At 43.8% G+C, this 21,139-nt stretch overlaps 1 long non-coding RNA gene across 1 annotated transcript in view; it reads left to right on the top strand.

The window, feature by feature from the left end:
• Positions 1-21,139, top strand: part of LOC136793484 (uncharacterized) — a 100,297-nt gene that overhangs the window by 52,026 nt on the left and 27,132 nt on the right. Inside the window, exon 3 of the long non-coding RNA XR_010838774.1 lies at positions 5,510-5,602. This is a non-coding gene — a long non-coding RNA (uncharacterized lncRNA). The remainder of the gene's footprint in view (positions 1-5,509; positions 5,603-21,139) is intronic.

Raw genomic sequence — 21,139 nt, 5'->3', positions numbered from 1 at the left:
ATAAGAGGAGCCATTCCTGCAAGAACCTTGAAGGCCAACACACAAGAATGTAAAAGTGAACCATGCATGCTGCTATGAAGGAATATTCCACAGCAGTTGAGTACACTTTGTTTAAGGTTAACAAGAGTTTAAAAATTATTGTTTTAAGAAACCAATATTCATATGATGAAAGAATTTCATCGTAAAGAATCTCTTTCCCTAAACTTGACATTAGCTAAAGTCAAGATTAGATTAAGGTCTAGGGGTAGTGTCAGTTAATGACCTAGTTTTAGTGTCAAGACCTTACTTACTTAGAGAATCAAGGCCTAAAATTTAGGACCTGCGTCAAGATTTTCGGTAGGGACAGCGTCAGACCTGACTTATGGAGAACTTCAGGGCCTGAGTGAGGCCTAGCGTCATCCCCGTAGCTGTAGACACAGTCAGGGCATGACTTAGGAGCAGCATAAACACCTTGGTTGGGTCAGCGAAAGGTCATAGTGAAAGACATGAGCAGGCCTTGAGTGAGTCACAGAATCAAGGCCTCCGTTAGGGAAAGCTTCAGGGCCTGAGTTAGGCACAGTGTCTGGTCTTCACTTAAAGACACCGACCGGTTTGGGACAGTGTCAGGATCGTGCATAGAAATGTGTCAGGAAAGTATCTCAGGACAGTGTCCGGATTTTAGTTATTGATTGCAACAGGTCCCATGTTAGGGACAGATTCCGGGCTTTAGTGAGAGATAGTGTCAAGGCCTTTGTTCGGATTGGTCAGGGCTTAGTTAGGCATACTATTAGGGTTTCATTTAGGATAAGATGCAGGACATTAGCTTGGGACAGAGTCAGGTTCCGGGCCAGGGATAACGTCACGAAATGACCCAGGAAAAGCGTGAAGACCTTCGTTATTGCGAGCCTCAGGGCCTTACTTAGGACCAGCGTGAGGGCCTAAATCAGGACCACTGCCAGGGCTTCCTATACAGACAGCGTCAGAGCATAAGGAAGGTACAGCCAAAGGGCCTAAGTGAGGCTTATCTTTAGGGCCTGAGTTCGGGACACTGTCAGGGCATGACTTAGGAGCAGCAGAAGGGCCTCTGTGGGATCAGCGTCAGGTTCTTCATTAAAGACATTATCAGGGCCTCTGTTAGGGAGAGCCTCAGGGCCTTATTTATGGACAGCATCAAGGCTTAGTTTTAGTCAGTTTCAGGACCTTGGTAAGACCTGGGTCAGGATATTAACTCAGGATAGTATCAGGATTTTAGATATTGGCGGCAGCTGGGCTTTAGTTAGAAACAGTGTCAGGGCCTGAGTTAGGACTAGCATTATGGCCTTTGTTAGGTATAGTGTCAGGGACTGAGCTAGGAGTTGTGTGAGGGCCTTTGCTAGGGACAGTGTCAGGGCCTGAGCTAGGATGAGCCTCCAGGCCTCAGTTTGGGACAGGTTCACAGCCTTGAGACTAATTTCAGGACGTTATTTAGGGACAGCATCAGGGATTTAGTTAGCATAACAGTAGGCATTCCTACAAGCACCCTTTAAGCCAACACACGCAGATGCAGAAGGAAACCATACACGCTGGTATAAAGGAATATTCCGCAGAAGTTGAGTACATTTTGTTTAAGGTCGGTAAGAGTTTAAACATTATTTTTTTCAGAAAACTCTATTCAGAAGATGAAAGAATTTCATCCTAAAGAATCTCTTTAGATAAATTTGACATTAGCAACGGACAAGGTTACATTCAGGTCTAGGGCTAGTGTCAGGTAATGACCTAGGTTTGGAATCAAGCCCTTAGGTACTTAGAGAATCAGGGCCTAATTTAAGACCTGTGCCAGGGCTTCGGGTAGGGACAGCGTCAGAGCCTGATATAGGGAGAAGGTGAGGGCCTGAGTGAGGCCCCTAGATGCAGACACTGTCAGGGCATGATTTAAGAGCAGCATTCAGGGCGTTTGTGGAGTCAGCATTCGGGTCATAGTGAAAGACATGAGCAGGGCCTGAGTGAGTCAGAGAATCGAGGCCTCCGTTAGGGAAAGCTTCAGGGCCTGAGTTAGGCACAGCCTCAGGTCTTCACTTAAGGATACCGACAGGGATTTTTTTGGGACAGTCAGGATGGTGCATAGAAATGTGTCAGGAAATTTTCTCAGGACAGTGTCCGCATTTTAGTTATTGTTTGCAGCAGGGACCATTAGGGACAGATTCTGGGCCGTAGTGAGATATAGTGTTAAGGCCTTAGTTAGGATTAGTCTGTGCCTTTGTCATGGAGTGTATTAGGGTTTCAGTTAGGAAAAGATGCAGGACATTAGCTTGGGACAGAGTTAGGTCCGTTCCAGGCATAGTGCCAGAAAATTATTGAGAGCATCAGGACCTTAGTTAGGCCCAGTGACAGGGCCCTAAATCCGGACGTCTTCCAGCGTTTTGTATACAGATAGCGTCAGAGCCTATCTAAAGTACAGCTAAAGGGCCTAAGTGAGGCCTGTCTTTAGGGCCTGAGTTAGTGCCACTGTCAGGACATGTCTTAGGATCAGCATAAGGGCCTCTGTGGGATCAATGTGAGGATCTTTGAAGACATTATCAGGGATTCTATTAGGGGTAGCCTCATGCCCCCATTTATGGACAGCATCAAGGCTTACTTTGGGTCAGTTTCAGGAGCTTGGTAAGACCTGGGTCAGGATATTAGCTCAGGATAATGTCAGGACTTTAGATATTGTTGGCATCTGGGCCTTAGTTAGAGACAGCGTCAGGGACTGAGTTAGGGAGAATTTCAGGGCCTTAGTTATGCTAGAGACTCCAAGACCTTCCCTGAGTTCTAAAGGGCTGATTCGAACAGTTGCTAATCATGGAAAGGAGGGACTGCACAGACCAAAAAAGAACAGAATAGAATGAACAGTGCAGCCTTGGGCCAAGATTCTGGTTTTGCCTCAAGGGATACAGTTAAGAGCATCTTTGGGCTCTTTAGCAACCTAAACCCCCCCACAAAATAGAAGATTTTAGTCTTCATTCCAGAGAAGGTCCTCAAGAGACCATCTGAGGTCAGGTTATATTTAGTTAAGGCCCTGTACACACAGTAATCCTTAGGATACCTGTCTCCTTAAACCATTGCTGTAAAACTCCTCACCAGATCCTCCTGCATTGGGACACACGGTTTTTGAGGGTCGGAGTTTTCTGTGTCCCCCTTTGGCTGCCAAAGGAGTAAAGCTATTCTTCTCTACTTCCTGCAAACCTCTCTCTCTGAGATTTGATTTGGCACTGGTGCACAGAGGTTGAGTTTTCGACATCAAATTTAGTACCCAATGTGGGGCTGACTTGGGGATCCCCCTGTGGGTCCCCTGACTTGATCGGACACTGAGATTTTCTCCACACTAGTCTCTTTCGAGAGAGTGTAAGGTTGGAGAATTCCTTTAGAGGCCAAACCACCTGGGACCCTTGCCTGGAAAGGCCAAGCCCCAGTCATCCCAGCAGTTAGAACTCTAGGGCAGGAGTAGATGGTGGAAGAGGAACCACCCTAGCAGCTGCCGAGGCCGTCTTTGCCTTGAGGACGTTCCTCTGTTCCTCCTGCCTGGACTGCCCTGAATGTCCTACTCCAAGGGATTATTTTGGGGAACCAGAAAAATAGCATTTGGGATGTTGCAGCACCTCAGCCAGTGTGTGGTAACTCCCCTGGCAAGCAGTCTGAGGTCCTTTTAGCCCTGTACATTTGGGGGAACCTTGGTTCCCATTTGGGTGACTTTTCATTCCAGGAAATCTCATTTGGAAGGTGAACCACTTGGACAGAGGTCACAGGCTAAGTTGAGACTTGGAAGCTGATTTGAGTCTTGTGCTGTTTGGTTGTTGGTTTCTCTTTGGTTTCTGGTTCCTTTGGTGTGAGGCTTCCATTGGTGTTTAGGATTTTGTTGTGTTCTTAGTCCGTGGTGTGAGTGTTCCATGGTTCAAACGTAAGAAGTGCTTCTTCTTCAGTTCCATCTGAGAGCCAATGGGCAAAATCCTGGCAGACTGGTCAACCTATAGTTGTAAACCTAAGAGTAAGAAAAGAATGAAATTCTATTGTAATTTTGTCTGGCCAATGTATGGATACATTCTTGAAAAATGAGGAAAGGTGGTCTTTGAATGATAGCCTAAATGACTATACTATCCTTCAGCTAGAGTTATTTTGTCACAGGAGGAGAAAGACAAAAGAAATTCCATACGTTCAAGCATTTATGAAACTACGTAATAAAGGAGGTGAGCGGCTAGGTAACAGGCTGATGGTACAAAGAGAAAAGAAAGTCACTTTGTACTAGAGAAAAGAAAGTCACTTTGTACTAGAGCTCGTTGTGTCTGAATGCAGAAAAAAATAAGGGACAACATAAGATGGATACAGAAGGTGGTGAACATTTGTGAAAAGGGAACATGGAGGGAAGAGTTGTGCCTGACCACGATATTCTAAGATGGATTTTGTTGGAAGTGGGTTAGGGCAAGCCTGCATTTTGTTTCTCCCTCCAAAGTTTTCTTAGAATGCTGCTTTTGATTGTGAACAGCTGGTGAGTTCCTTTGCCTGTGTCTGTGATCTGTATTTTTGTTTGAAATCTCTTTACTTTGGTTCAGTGAATAAGTGTTTTTTGGCCAATTCTAACCGTTCTTTTGATCTCCAGCTAACTTTGGGATGCTTTAGAAGGCCCTTGAGCTATCTCAGAGAGAAATGTTTGATTAGTATATTAAATTACATGGAATTCCTAAAAATCTAGTATGTCCTGGTAAAATTGGAAGTCCTTCCCCTCAAGCTACTTAGGACTTGGAGCAATTGGATAAATGACACCTCTGTATTGAAGTGTGTATTTATGAAAGTTACTGTGTTGGCTTCATTTTGCCCCGATGTTTAAGAGGAAAGGAAAATTACATAGTGAAGTTATCAGAATGTAATGACTCATGATGTATCACTGTTTGCTTTAGGTCTACTGCTAAAAGCACATGTACAATGCTTGTGTGACAATTGGGTATGAATAATAAAATGTATGGCCTATATAAAGCGTTTTGTCATTAACATACCTCTGAGCATGTTCACGATACCTGATCAGTATTCCCCCAAAGTGGATTAACTAGGCAAATAACAAGGAGGCCTAGCACTGAGGGACATGATCTACACCAGGGCCAAACAGCTGAATCATTCTGGCACTGAGGGATTGACATTTTGATCATCAGTGCTTTCTATTGAAAGACTTGGAATCAAAAGGAAAAAAACTTCACGTATTGAGGTGTGAGGAAATCTCTCTGGCTTATACATGGTTTAACTTAAATTATACTGACCAGAGTGGCCTGTTTTGTGGCCTTTTAGATACGAATTGTACATCTGCTTTGGCATTGAGGAAGGGAATGCATTTTACAGTCAAAAAGGAGTAGTAACTATGGTTCAGACATCCAAGATAAACCTAAGTGACCTTTGTAGATGTGATTTAGATGCATTCCTGAATTCTTTTTCTGTTTTCTTTTTAAGTTTTTTTTGGATGTGGACCATTTTTTAAGTCTATTGAATTTGTTACAATATTGTTTCTGTTTCATGTTTTGGTTTTTAGGCCACGAGGCATGTGAGATCTTAGCTCCCTGCCCAGGGCTCAAACCGGCACCCTCTGTGTTAGAAGGCGAAGTCTTAACCATTGAGCCACCAGGTAAGTCCCCGCATAACTGTATTGTTGAAATTGAATTTCTGAGCTACATCAGACTCAGGATGCCACTAGCCATTCTGAAAACAATGTCTGCTGGTAGCTGCAACCGTACGTTTTCAAGGACTCCTATCTTAACTATTAAATTTCAAACAGTGACTTTAGATCAGATACTATTAGAAAGATGAGACATATGTGTAGTGTTCAGTAGCTCCTGTTATGGATATGTCAATACTACATCACAAGTTAAAACCTACTTAGGTAGAATTAGACAACTTGCTACGAAATCTCTCTGAAGTGCCAGTTCCAGACCAGGTTTCAGGCTTATTCTGCTGAATTCCTAAGGGGATGCACACTTTGGGATGGCATCAGGACTTTAGTAAGGACAGTGTCAGGACCATGGTAAGAGATGGATCAAGATATTAGCTCAGGATAGTGTCAGCACGTTAGTTATTGGCGGCAGCAAGGCTGATGTTAGGGACAGCTTTAGGGCCTTAGTTAGGGACAGCATCAGAACCTGAGATAGACCAAATATCAAGGCCTAGGCTAAGACTAGGGTCAGGGCCTTTGTTAGGGACAATGACAAGGCCAGGGTTAGGCCTAGCATGAGGATGTGAGTTAGGGACAACCTCAGGGCCTCACTTCGGGACAGTGTCAGCGCTTACTTAGGGAAAGGGTCAGTTAGGGTTAGGGTTAGGGCACAGGTTAGGATTAGGGTAAAGATTAGGCTATGGCTACCGGTTAGGGTTTTAAGGGTTAGGGCACGGTTTAGGACTAGGGTATGGCTTAGGTTTAAGCATTTGGGTTAGGGTTAGGGCACAGGTTAGGATTAGGGTAAAGATTGGGGTATGGATACGTGTTAGTGTACGAGTTAGGATTAGCGTACAGGTTAGAGTTAAGTTTAGGGTTAGGGCACGGGTTAGGATTAGGGTATAGTTTAAGGTATGTCGATGGGTTAGAGTTAGTGTATGGGTTAGGTTTAGGGTATGCTTTAGGGTTGGGGTATTTATGAAACCTCTCCCACTCTCTCGATATCACTTAGCAGGTAAAGTAATATTATTTCGACTCCAGGAATGGAGAAGAATATAGACGCTAGGATAAGACAAATAACACACACATTATAAATAAATCTCATTAGGATTTTGTTTGTAAACTGTACATTAAAACACTAGTGCTTAGGAAATCTATTGGAGGCAGAAGCAGTAAAGGGTAGTTTTATGGGAATAACATCACAGATTTTCTGTAGAATACACAGATTTTGACTGGTTAGCAAGTCAAGGAGGCATGCTTTTGTTCTGAAGATATAAACCCTCTTCTAAATTGAGCTCTTATTGGAAGTTAGACATTTTCTCTTGCTGTTGTATTGTTTTGTATTTGCATGATTATTCTGCTTCCATCTCCCTTGTTAAACCGTTGATTTGGGGAAGAGTGCCATTACTGAAAGGAGGTAACAGAATTTTTCTCAAAAACAGAAGGAAATGGTTCTCACCTAACTATTAAGAAATAATCTCTATACTGGTGTACTGACAGAATTATGATTCAGGGATAATAATCCTATGTTGTAACAAGGGAAATTTAAAAAGATTAAGGGAAAAGATAATATTTTACCACTTGCCATCCTTTCCCACTCTCTGAAATGACTAGTATAATGTGGAGAATTCTCATTTCATCTGTAAGGAATGCATGAATTAGGATATGGGGGTTAACAGATAAGTACTGATACATATGAAAGACATAATCAAAAAACACCTAAGGAATACAGAGAGAGGTCTACTCAACACTCTGTAATAACCTACACGGGAAAGGATCCAAAGATGAATAGATTGATACATACATATGATGAACCAGATGCAGTACACCTAGAACACACACCACATTTTTATCCAATTGGCTGTGATACTAGATAACAATTAAATTTTAAAAAACACACAAGAAGTAAGGAGATATAAGCTCTTGGGGGTTTGCCCTGACACACTGCACTCTCATTTGCAGCCTACTAACACAATTTCCAGGAAGCCTCTGTTGCAGGAAAACCCAGAGTTGGAAATGGAGAAATGCTGCCGCCTTGTGGCCGTTTCCCGCAAGAGCGGCTTCAAACGCATAGCTATGGGTCACTTAACATTCATAAGGACTCAGGCCTCTAAAAGACACCTGCCCTCAAAAAAAAAAAAAATGTCCTGAGCTCGGCCGTGGCCAAAAAAATTCAAAGCAGGCAAATGTGTCAAAGAGATAGTATGATAGAGGTAAGTTTTACTCACTCTTTATCAAAAAAAGGAAAATGGAGAAAAGCTCAACCTCAGGAATGATCAGACTCCTCTAAGCTACAAAAAGCTTTCAGCTCACCCAAGTTAACTACCGTCAGCCAAAAGACTACAAACAATAAATGCTGAAGGGGTTTTAGAGAACTCTGTTCCCTCTGTCTGCGGAGGACATGTCTAGTTGTAACAGCCAATAATGAGAACAGAAAGGAGCTGCGTTTTCAATTAAAAATTGAGCCACCCTTCCATCCAGAACACCCACAGCCGAGCCTCTCACCTGAGAAGACGGGCTGCAAGAGCTGCACTCCACGAGTTTTCACAGTAGCCAAGACACCGAAGCAACCCAAATGTCCATCAACAGATGAATGGATAAGAAGAGCTGGTCCGTGGACACAGTGGACTATTAGCCATGGAAAACAAGGAAACACTGCTCTTTGAGGCACCCGAGATGAGCCTAGAGATCATCACAGAACATCAGTTAAGTCGGAAAGCAAAAGGCATACCGTATGACATCACCTATAGGCGTTATCTAACAGCTGACACAAATGAACATATTTCCACAAAGAAAGACACTCACACACTTAGAAAACAAACTAAGCTTAAGTAAAATGAAAGGTGGGGGGAATGGATAACTTAAGATTAGTGTCACCATATGTGTACAAATACGTATTAAATATATATATCAAACAGACCGACCATATAGCAAGGGAGGTCACCAGAACACTCTGCAATAATTTACATGGGAAGAGGATCTGTACAAGAATATATATATATATATATATATATATATACATATAAAACGTACAAATGAACCAGATTCTGTACATATAGGACCAACAGTATTCTAATCATTACCCCGATTTAAACAAATTAAAAGAGCGAACAAGAAGTAATGTGACATACACTTCTGGGGTTTTTTCCTGGCACATTCCATTCTAATTGACAACCTGGGAACAGGACTTCCAGAAGGCTCTGCTGCCCTAGTAACCAGATGTGGGAATGTAGCAATGCTGACACCTTGTGGCCGTTTCCCACAGCAGCAGCTTTAAAGTCAGTGCTAATGGTCACTCAATATTCACACCCATTGCAGGCTTGTAAATGACACCTGCCCTCCAAAACAAAATCCTGGGGTCGAAAATCGACCAAAAAAGTCGAAAGAGGGCAACCTTCCAAGAAGACAATTTCGAGAGGTTTATTGTACTCACGGTTTTTTTTTTTCTGTTTTTGTTTAACAGAATAAAACAAGGCGTGGAAAAATGCTGAACCTTAGGAATTATTAGACACGAAAATACACGTTACAAAAACCTATCATGTCACACGACTCAGCATGGCCAGCAGCAAAACTTCTGCAAACAAGAAATGCTGACGGGGTGGTGAAGAAATACGTACCCTCGGTTCTAAGTGGGACGTGGTAAGAGCCCCTAAGGAAAACACAGTGGAGTTGCCTGGAAAGGGTCAACATTGAGCGACCGTTCAATCAAGCATAGCCACTGCTGGGTCTATCACCTGAGAGGATGAGAATCAAAAAGACACGGGCTGGCAATCCTGCAATCCAGCAATGTTTACCATAGCCAACACTTGGAAGCAATGAAAATGCCCAGCCACAGAGGAATGCAGAAAGGAGCAGTGGTCCATGGACACAATGGAAGAGTACTCCAGTGAAAAGTAGAAATTCCATTTTAAAAACAGATATAAGTAAGGAGACATCAGCTTTGGGGGGTTTCTCCAGACACATCCCACCGTCATTGATAACCGAGGAACACCACTGGCAGGAAGGTCTGTTTCACTAGTTACCAGAGTGGGAAACGCAGAAATGCTGCAGCCCTCTGGCCGTTACCTGCAACGGCAGCTTGAAAACCCGTGCTAATGGTCACTTCGTGTGCACAAGTCCTGGAGGGCTGTCAATGAAACCTGCCCTCAAAATGTCTTGAGGGAGGTAGTGGCCAAAATATTTCAAAAGGCGGCACATACTTCAAGAAAAGAATGTGATGAGGTAAGCTACACACACAGTTTGAAGAAAAAAAGGACATCCCTGAAAGCTCAATTTCAAGGCTTTATGAGACGCATGCAAATCCAACCACAGAGGTATCGGCTCACACCAGTCAGAAGAACCATCAGCAACAAGACTACCAACAATTCATGCTGAAGGGGTTGTGGAGAAGTGCATACCCTCTAGGTTAAGTGGGACTTTGCCGCCAGCCGCGGCGGGTCCTCAAAGTGTAGCAACAACCGACGAGAGGGGGTAGGGAACTGAACGCACCAAGGTATGGGATCAGAAGGGCACAAGCAACTGACGCTTGCAAGGCAAGTTTAATAACAAAGCCTAGCCGTATATATACCCCTAAAGCAGGGACTTTGCTTCGTCACGCCTTATCGGCATCAGCTGGTTGGTTGGCTTCTCGGCTTAGTCACACCTTATCAGCATCAGCTGGTTGGTTGGCTGCTCGGCTTCTCCCTCAAAGGCACCAATTTCCCCTCCAGGGTTGCTTTTCCTAGCTTTAGGGAACAACCAGGGACTCCCAGTAACTGAGCAGGTCCCTGGAGCGATTTGGCCAAAGGCCATCTCCTTTTGTATGTTCATACCATAAAGTCCAGGATGCATACCAAGGAGAGTACAGTCGGGCCCTGAGGCTTAGGAGGGTCTTAGTGGTGCCTTCCTCAGAGGGCAATGCTCGCCACAGGACTTCACCTGGTAAGAGGCACTAATGGGAACAGAATGGAGGTGCCTTTACAAGGTAAACACTGAGTTACGATATGATCCAGCAGGCCCACTCGTGGGCCTATAACCTAAGAAAGAAGACAGAAGTGGAAAGACACAGGCAGGCAAATCTGCATTGCAGGAGTATTACAATAGCCAGGACATGGAAGCAAGCAGAAAGTCCATCAACAGATGAGTGGACAAAGAAGAACAGGGACCTGAACAGATGGAATATTAGCCAAGGAACAAAAGGAAACAATGCCATCAACAGCACCATCGGTGAGGCTAGAGTTCATCACGCACCTTGCAGTAAGTCACAGAGCGAAAGATACATAGCCTACGATATCACTTATAGGTGTTCCCTAAAAATTGATATCACTGAAGATATTTCCACAGAGAAAGGCAATCACAGATGCAATAAACAGATTTATGGTTCACCCATGGACAGGTGTGAGAATTGTGTACATTAGGAAATTGGATTTAAGACAGAGATACAAACACAGGTGAAATACAAAATCACCAAAGGCCTACGGAATACCAAGAGAAGAGTACTCAACATTGTGTCATAAGCTACATGGGAAAAGGATCCAAAGAAGACTAGATACATGTTTAGGTGTAAAAGAGCCACATCTTTCACACCCACAACAAGCAAAACATTGTAATCAAACTTGCTGTGAGAAACAATAAACATTGAATTAAAAAACGAACAAGTCAGTCGTGAGGCACAAACATAAGGGGCTTTTTCCTGGCACAGTCCATTCTAATTGACAACCTAGAATACGACTTCCACGGAGGCTCTGTTGCCCGAGTAACCAGGTTTGGTAAAGGAGACCTGCTGCCGCCTTGTGGCCGTTTCTCAAAACAGCAGCTTTAAACCCAGTGCTAATGGTCACTTGATATTCAAAATCATTGCAGGCCTATAAATGACACCTGCCCTCAAAAACGATTCTTGGGTCGTCCATCGAGGAAAACAACTCAAAAGACGTGCACATTTCAAAACGACAATTTCAAGAGGCATATTTTGTGCACATTTTGTCTTCTCTTTCTTTCTTTCTCTTGTGATAAATAAAAGGGCATGGAAAAATGCTCAACATCAGGAATTAATAAAGCCATGCAAATCCAGTCGACAGAAACGTTCACCCACCGTCGTCAGAATGATCATCAGCCACAGAGTCTACAAAGAATAAATGCTCAAGGTGTTTTAGAGAACTCTGTGCCCTCTAGCGGCCGCTGGGACGTAACCTGGTAACAGCTAGTAGTGAGAACACCGTGGAGGTGCGTTGAAAGGTAAAAATTGAGCTAACCTGTAATCGGGTAGGCCCACTGATGGGCCTATCTCCCGAGTAGACCAAAATCAAAAAGACACAGGCTGGCCATCCTGCACTGCAGCAACATGTACCATCGCCAAGACTTGGAAGAAACCCAAATGTCCATCAACAGAACAATGCACCAAGAAGAAGGGGGCCCATGTGCACAATGGAACATGAGCCACGGAAGAGCATGCAACAGGTGCCTCTGGCACCACCGTAGAAGGATCTAGAGATACCCACCCAAAAGGAAGTACGAAAGAAACCGAAATAGAAATATCCTATGACATCACTTATAGCTGTTACTTCAACATTGATACCCATGAAGTCATTTCCAAGAGAAGGCCGTGCATAGATGCAGAAAACCAACTATGCTTAACCAAGTGGAAAGGTGTAAGGAATGTATGAATTTGGATATGGGGGTTTACAGACATGTACTGATACATATGAAATATATAATCACAAAATACCTAAGGAATACCAAGAGAGGTCGACTCAACACTCTGTAATAACCTACACGGGAAAGGATCCAAAGATGAATAGATTGATACATACATATGATGAACCAGATGCAGTACACCTAGAACACACACCACATTTTTATCCAATTGGCTGTGATACTAGATAACAATTAAATTTTAAAAAACACACAAGAAGTAAGGAGATATAAGCTCTTGGGGGTTTGCCCTGACACACTGCACTCTCATTTGCAGCCTACTAACACAATTTCCAGGAAGCCTCTGTTGCAGGAAAACCCAGAGTTGGAAATGGAGAAATGCTGCCGCCTTGTGGCCGTTTCCCGCAAGAGCGGCTTTAAACGGATAGCTATGGGTCACTTAACATTCACAAGGACTCCGGCCTCTAAAAGACACCTGCCCTCAAAAAAAAAAAAAAAAATGTCCTGAGCTCGGCAGTGGTGAAAAAAATTCAAAGCAGGCAAATGTGTCAAAGAGATAGTATGAAGAGGTAAGTTTTACTCACTCTTTATCAAAAAAGCAAAATGGAGAAAAGCTCAACCTCAGGAATGATCAGACTCCTCTAAGCTACAAAAAGCTTTCAGCTCACCCAAGTTAACTACCGTCAGCCAAAAGACTACAAACAATAAATGCTGAAGGGGTTTTAGAGAACTCTGTTCCCTCTGTCTGCGGAGGACATGTCTAGTTGTAACAGCCAATAATGAGAACAGAAAGGAGCTGCGTTTTCAATTAAAAATTGAGCCACCCTTCCATCCAGAACACCCACAGCCGAGCCTCTCACCTGAGAAGACGGGCTGCAAGAGCTGCACTCCACGAGTTTTCACAGTAGCCAAGACACCGAAGCAACCCAAATGTCCATCAACAGATGAATGGATAAGAAGAGCTGGTCCGTGGACACAGTGGACTATTAGCCATGGAAAACAAGGAAACACTGCTCTTTGAGGCACCCGAGATGAGCCTAGAGATCATCACAGAACATGAGTTAAGTCGGAAAGCAAAAGGCATACCGTATGACATCACCTATAGGCGTTATCTAACAGCTGACACAAATGAACATATTTCCACAAAGAAAGACACTCACACACTTAGAAAACAAACTAAGCTTAAGTAAAATGAAAGGTGGGGGGAATGGATAACTTAAGATTAGTGTCACCATATGTGTACAAATACGTATTAAATATATATATCAAACAGACCGACCATATAGCAAGGGAGGTCACCAGAACACTCTGCAATAATTTACATGGGAAGAGGATCTGTACAAGAATATATATATATATATATATATATATATACATATAAAACGTACAAATGAACCAGATTCTGTACATATAGGACCAACAGTATTCTAATCATTACCCCGATTTAAACAAATTAAAAGAGCGAACAAGAAGTAATGTGACATACACTTCTGGGGTTTTTTCCTGGCACATTCCATTCTAATTGACAACCTGGGAACAGGACTTCCAGAAGGCTCTGCTGCCCTAGTAACCAGATGTGGGAATGTAGCAATGCTGACGCCTTGTGGCCGTTTCCCACAGCAGCAGCTTTAAAGTCAGTGCTAATGGTCACTCAATATTCACACCCATTGCAGGCTTGTAAATGACACCTGCCCTCCAAAACAAAATCCTGGGGTCGAAAATCGACCAAAAAAGTCGAAAGAGGGCAACCTTCCAAGAAGACAATTTCGAGAGGTTTATTGTACTCACGGTTTTTTTTTTTCTGTTTTTGTTTAACAGAATAAAACAAGGCGTGGAAAAATGCTGAACCTTAGGAATTATTAGACACGAAAATACACGTTACAAAAACCTATCATGTCACACGACTCAGCATGGCCAGCAGCAAAACTTCTGCAAACAAGAAATGCTGACGGGGTGGTGAAGAAATACGTACCCTCGGTTCTAAGTGGGACGTGGTAAGAGCCCCTAAGGAAAACACAGTGGAGTTGCCTGGAAAGGGTCAACATTGAGCGACCGTTCAATCAAGCATAGCCACTGCTGGGTCTATCACCTGAGAGGATGAGAATCAAAAAGACACGGGCTGGCAATCCTGCAATCCAGCAATGTTTACCATAGCCAACACTTGGAAGCAATGAAAATGCCCAGCCACAGAGGAATGCAGAAAGGAGCAGTGGTCCATGGACACAATGGAAGGGTACTCCAGTGAAAAGTAGAAATTCCATTTTAAAAACAGATATAAGTAAGGAGACATCAGCTTTGGGGGGTTTCTCCAGACACATCCCACCGTCATTGATAACCGAGGAACACCACTGGCAGGAAGGTCTGTTTCACTAGTTACCAGAGTGGGAAACGCAGAAATGCTGCAGCCCTCTGGCCGTTACCTGCAACGGCAGCTTGAAAACCCGTGCTAATGGTCACTTCGTGTGCACAAGTCCTGGAGGGCTGTCAATGAAACCTGCCCTCAAAATGTCTTGAGGGAGGTAGTGGCCAAAATATTTCAAAAGGCGGCACATACTTCAAGAAAAGAATGTGATGAGGTAAGCTACACACACAGTTTGAAGAAAAAAAGGACATCCCTGAAAGCTCAATTTCAAGGCTTTATGAGACGCATGCAAATCCAACCACAGAGGTATCGGCTCACACCAGTCAGAAGAACCATCAGCAACAAGACTACCAACAATTCATGCTGAAGGGGTTGTGGAGAAGTGCATACCCTCTAGGTTAAGTGGGACTTTGCCGCCAGCCGCGGCGGGTCCTCAAAGTGTAGCAACAACCGACGAGAGGGGGTAGGGAACTGAACGCACCAAGGTATGGGATCAGAAGGGCACAAGCAACTGACGCTTGCAAGGCAAGTTTAATAACAAAGCCTAGCCGTATATATACCCCTAAAGCAGGGACTTTGCTTCGTCACGCCTTATCGGCATCAGCTGGTTGGTTGGCTTCTCGGCTTAGTCACACCTTATCAGCATCAGCTGGTTGGTTGGCTGCTCGGCTTCTCCCTCAAAGGCACCAATTTCCCCTCCAGGGTTGCTTTTCCTAGCTTTAGGGAACAACCAGGGACTCCCAGTAACTGAGCAGGTCCCTGGAGCGATTTGGCCAAAGGCCATCTCCTTTTGTATGTTCATACCATAAAGTCCAGGATGCATACCAAGGAGAGTACAGTCGGGCCCTGAGGCTTAGGAGGGTCTTAGTGGTGCCTTCCTCAGAGGGCAATGCTCGCCACAGGACTTCACCTGGTAAGAGGCACTAATGGGAACAGAATGGAGGTGCCTTTACAAGGTAAACACTGAGTTACGATATGATCCAGCAGGCCCACTCGTGGGCCTATAACCTAAGAAAGAAGACAGAAGTGGAAAGACACAGGCAGGCAAATCTGCATTGCAGGAGTATTACAATAGCCAGGACATGGAAGCAAGCAGAAAGTCCATCAACAGATGAGTGGACAAAGAAGAACAGGGACCTGAACAGATGGAATATTAGCCAAGGAACAAAAGGAAACAATGCCATCAACAGCACCATCGGTGAGGCTAGAGTTCATCACGCACCTTGCAGTAAGTCACAGAGCGAAAGATACATAGCCTACGATATCACTTATAGGTGTTCCCTAAAAATTGATATCACTGAAGATATTTCCACAGAGAAAGGCAATCACAGATGCAATAAACAGATTTATGGTTCACCCATGGACAGGTGTGAGAATTGTGTACATTAGGAAATTGGGTTTAAGACAGAGATACAAACACAGGTGAAATACAAAATCACCAAAGGCCTACGGAATACCAAGAGAAGAGTACTCAACATTGTGTCATAAGCTACATGGGAAAAGGATCCAAAGAAGACTAGATACATGTTTAGGTGTAAAAGAGCCACATCTTTCACACCCACAACAAGCAAAACATTGTAATCAAACTTGCTGTGAGAAACAATAAACATTGAATTAAAAAACGAACAAGTCAGTCGTGAGGCACAAACATAAGGGGCTTTTTCCTGGCACAGTCCATTCTAATTGACAACCTAGAATACGACTTCCACGGAGGCTCTGTTGCCCGAGTAACCAGGTTTGGTAAAGGAGACCTGCTGCCGCCTTGTGGCCGTTTCTCAAAACAGCAGCTTTAAACCCAGTGCTAATGGTCACTTGATATTCAAAATCATTGCAGGCCTATAAATGACACCTGCCCTCAAAAACGATTCTTGGGTCGTCCATCGAGGAAAACAACTCAAAAGACGTGCACATTTCAAAACGACAATTTCAAGAGGCATATTTTGTGCACATTTTGTCTTCTCTTTCTTTCTTTCTCTTGTGATAAATAAAAGGGCATGGAAAAATGCTCAACATCAGGAATTAATAAAGCCATGCAAATCCAGTCGACAGAAACGTTCACCCACCGTCGTCAGAATGATCATCAGCCACAGAGTCTACAAAGAATAAATGCTCAAGGTGTTTTAGAGAACTCTGTGCCCTCTAGCGGCCGCTGGGACGTAACCTGGTAACAGCTAGTAGTGAGAACACCGTGGAGGTGCGTTGAAAGGTAAAAATTGAGCTAACCTGTAATCGGGTAGGCCCACTGATGGGCCTATCTCCCGAGTAGACCAAAATCAAAAAGACACAGGCTGGCCATCCTGCACTGCAGCAACATGTACCATCGCCAAGACTTGGAAGAAACCCAAATGTCCATCAACAGAACAATGCACCAAGAAGAAGGGGGCCCATGTGCACAATGGAACATGAGCCACGGAAGAGCATGCAACAGGTGCCTCTGGCACCACCGTAGAAGGATCTAGAGATACCCACCCAAAAGGAAGTACGAAAGAAACCGAAATAGAAATATCCTATGACATCACTTATAGCTGTTACTTCAACATTGATACCCATGAAGTCATTTCCAAGAGAAGGCCGTGCATAGATGCAGAAAACCAACTATGCTTAACCAAGTGGAAAGGTGTAAGGAATGTATGAATTTGGATATGGGGGTTTACAGACATGTACTGATACATATGAAATATATAATCACAAAATACCTAAGGAATACCAAGAGAGGTCGACTCAACACTCTGTAATAACCTACACGGGAAAGGATCCAAAGATGAATAGATTGATACATACATATGATGAACCAGATGCAGTACACCTAGAACACACACCACATTTTTATCCAATTGGCTGTGATACTAGATAACAATTAAATTTTAAAAAACACACAAGAAGTAAGGAGATATAAGCTCTTGGGGGTTTGCCCTGACACACTGCACTCTCATTTGCAGCCTACTAACACAATTTCCAGGAAGCCTCTGTTGCAGGAAAACCCAGAGTTGGAAATGGAGAAATGCTGCCGCCTTGTGGCCGTTTCCCGCAAGAGCGGCTTTAAACGGATAGCTATGGGTCACTTAACATTCACAAGGACTCCGGCCTCTAAAAGACACCTGCCCTCAAAAAAAAAAAAAAAATGTCCTGAGCTCGGCAGTGGTGAAAAAAATTCAAAGCAGGCAAATGTGTCAAAGAGATAGTATGAAGAGGTAAGTTTTACTCACTCTTTATCAAAAAAGCAAAATGGAGAAAAGCTCAACCTCAGGAATGATCAGACTCCTCTAAGCTACAAAAAGCTTTCAGCTCACCCAAGTTAACTACCGTCAGCCAAAAGACTACAAACAATAAATGCTGAAGGGGTTTTAGAGAACTCTGTTCCCTCTGTCTGCGGAGGACATGTCTAGTTGTAACAGCCAATAATGAGAACAGAAAGGAGCTGCGTTTTCAATTAAAAATTGAGCCACCCTTCCATCCAGAACACCCACAGCCGAGCCTCTCACCTGAGAAGACGGGCTGCAAGAGCTGCACTCCACGAGTTTTCACAGTAGCCAAGACACCGAAGCAACCCAAATGTCCATCAACAGATGAATGGATAAGAAGAGCTGGTCCGTGGACACAGTGGACTATTAGCCATGGAAAACAAGGAAACACTGCTCTTTGAGGCACCCGAGATGAGCCTAGAGATCATCACAGAACATGAGTTAAGTCGGAAAGCAAAAGGCATACCGTATGACATCACCTATAGGCGTTATCTAACAGCTGACACAAATGAACATATTTCCACAAAGAAAGACACTCACACACTTAGAAAACAAACTAAGCTTAAGTAAAATGAAAGGTGGGGGGAATGGATAACTTAAGATTAGTGTCACCATATGTGTACAAATACGTATTAAATATATATATCAAACAGACCGACCATATAGCAAGGGAGGTCACCAGAACACTCTGCAATAATTTACATGGGAAGAGGATCTGTACAAGAATATATATATATATATATATATATATATATACATATAAAACGTACAAATGAACCAGATTCTGTACATATAGGACCAACAGTATTCTAATCATTACCCCGATTTAAACAAATTAAAAGAGCGAACAAGAAGTAATGTGACATACACTTCTGGGGTTTTTTCCTGGCACATTCCATTCTAATTGACAACCTGGGAACAGGACTTCCAGAAGGCTCTGCTGCCCTAGTAACCAGATGTGGGAATGTAGCAATGCTGACGCCTTGTGGCCGTTTCCCACAGCAGCAGCTTTAAAGTCAGTGCTAATGGTCACTCAATATTCACACCCATTGCAGGCTTGTAAATGACACCTGCCCTCCAAAACAAAATCCTGGGGTCGAAAATCGACCAAAAAAGTCCAAAGAGGGCAACCTTCCAAGAAGACAATTTCGAGAGGTTTATTGTACTCACGGGTTTTTTTTTTCTGTTTTTGTTTAACAGAATAAAACAAGGCGTGGAAAAATGCTGAACCTTAGGAATTATTAGACACGAAAATACACGTTACAAAAACCTATCATGTCACACGACTCAGCATGGCCAGCAGCAAAACTTCTGCAAACAAGAAATGCTGACGGGGTGGTGAAGAAATACGTACCCTCGGTTCTAAGTGGGACGTGGTAAGAGCCCCTAAGGAAAACACAGTGGAGTTGCCTGGAAAGGGTCAACATTGAGCGACCGTTCAATCAAGCATAGCCACTGCTGGGTCTATCACCTGAGAGGATGAGAATCAAAAAGACACGGGCTGGCAATCCTGCAATCCAGCAATGTTTACCATAGCCAACACTTGGAAGCAATGAAAATGCCCAGCCACAGAGGAATGCAGAAAGGAGCAGTGGTCCATGGACACAATGGAAGGGTACTCCAGTGAAAAGTAGAAATTCCATTTTAAAAACAGATATAAGTAAGGAGACATCAGCTTTGGGGGGTTTCTCCAGACACATCCCACCGTCATTGATAACCGAGGAACACCACTGGCAGGAAGGTCTGTTTCACTAGTTACCAGAGTGGGAAACGCAGAAATGCTGCAGCCCTCTGGCCGTTACCTGCAACGGCAGCTTGAAAACCCGTGCTAATGGTCACTTCGTGTGCACAAGTCCTGGAGGGCTGTCAATGAAACCTGCCCTCAAAATGTCTTGAGGGAGGTAGTGGCCAAAATATTTCAAAAGGCGGCACATACTTCAAGAAAAGAATGTGATGAGGTAAGCTACACACACAGTTTGAAGAAAAAAAGGACATCCCTGAAAGCTCAATTTCAAGGCTTTATGAGACGCATGCAAATCCAACCACAGAGGTATCGGCTCACACCAGTCAGAAGAACCATCAGCAACAAGACTACCAACAATTCATGCTGAAGGGGTTGTGGAGAAGTGCATACCCTCTAGGTTAAGTGGGACTTTGCCGCCAGCCGCGGCGGGTCCTCAAAGTGTAGCAACAACCGACGAGAGGGGGTAGGGAACTGAACGCACCAAGGTATGGGATCAGAAGGGCACAAGCAACTGACGCTTGCAAGGCAAGTTTAATAACAAAGCCTAGCCGTATATATACCCCTAAAGCAGGGACTTTGCTTCATCACGCCTTATCGGCATCAGCTGGTTGGTTGGCTTCTCGGCTTAGTCACACCTTATCAGCATCAGCTGGTTGGTTGGCTGCTCGGCTTCTCCCTCAAAGGCACCAATTTCCCCTCCAGGGTTGCTTTTCCTAGCTTTAGGGAACAACCAGGGACTCCCAGTAACTGAGCAGGTCCCTGGAGCGATTTGGCCAAAGGCCATCTCCTTTTGTATGTTCATACCATAAAGTCCAGGATGCATACCAAGGAGAGTACAGTCGGGCCCTGAGGCTTAGGAGGGTCTTAGTGGTGCCTTCCTCAGAGGGCAATGCTCGCCACAGGACTTCACCTGGTAAGAGGCACTAATGGGAACAGAATGGAGGTGCCTTTACAAGGTAAACACTGAGTTACGATATGATCCAGCAGGCCCACTCGTGGGCCTATAACCTAAGAAAGAAGACAGAAGTGGAAAGACACAGGCAGGCAAATCTGCATTGCAGGAGTATTACAATAGCCAGGACATGGAAGCAAGCAGAAAGTCCATCAACAGATGAGTGGACAAAGAAGAACAGGGACCTGAACAGATGGAATATTAGCCAAGGAACAAAAGGAAACAATGCCATCAACAGCACCATCGGTGAGGCTAGAGTTCATCACGCACCTTGCAGTAAGTCACAGAGCGAAAGATACATAGCCTACGATATCACTTATAGGTGTTCCCTAAAAATTGATATCACTGAAGATATTTCCACAGAGAAAGGCAATCACAGATGCAATAAACAGATTTATGGTTCACCCATGGACAGGTGTGAGAATTGTGTACATTAGGAAATTGGGTTTAAGACAGAGATACAAACACAGGTGAAATACAAAATCACCAAAGGCCTACGGAATACCAAGAGAAGAGTACTCAACATTGTGTCATAAGCTACATGGGAAAAGGATCCAAAGAAGACTAGATACATGTTTAGGTG

Source organism: Kogia breviceps, unplaced genomic scaffold, assembly GCF_026419965.1.
Source record: "Kogia breviceps isolate mKogBre1 unplaced genomic scaffold, mKogBre1 haplotype 1 scaffold_49, whole genome shotgun sequence".
Classification (NCBI taxonomy): Eukaryota; Metazoa; Chordata; class Mammalia; order Artiodactyla; family Physeteridae; genus Kogia; species Kogia breviceps.
Note: the sequence above shows the minus strand (reverse complement) of the source record. Positions and strands in the feature narration are given on the sequence as shown.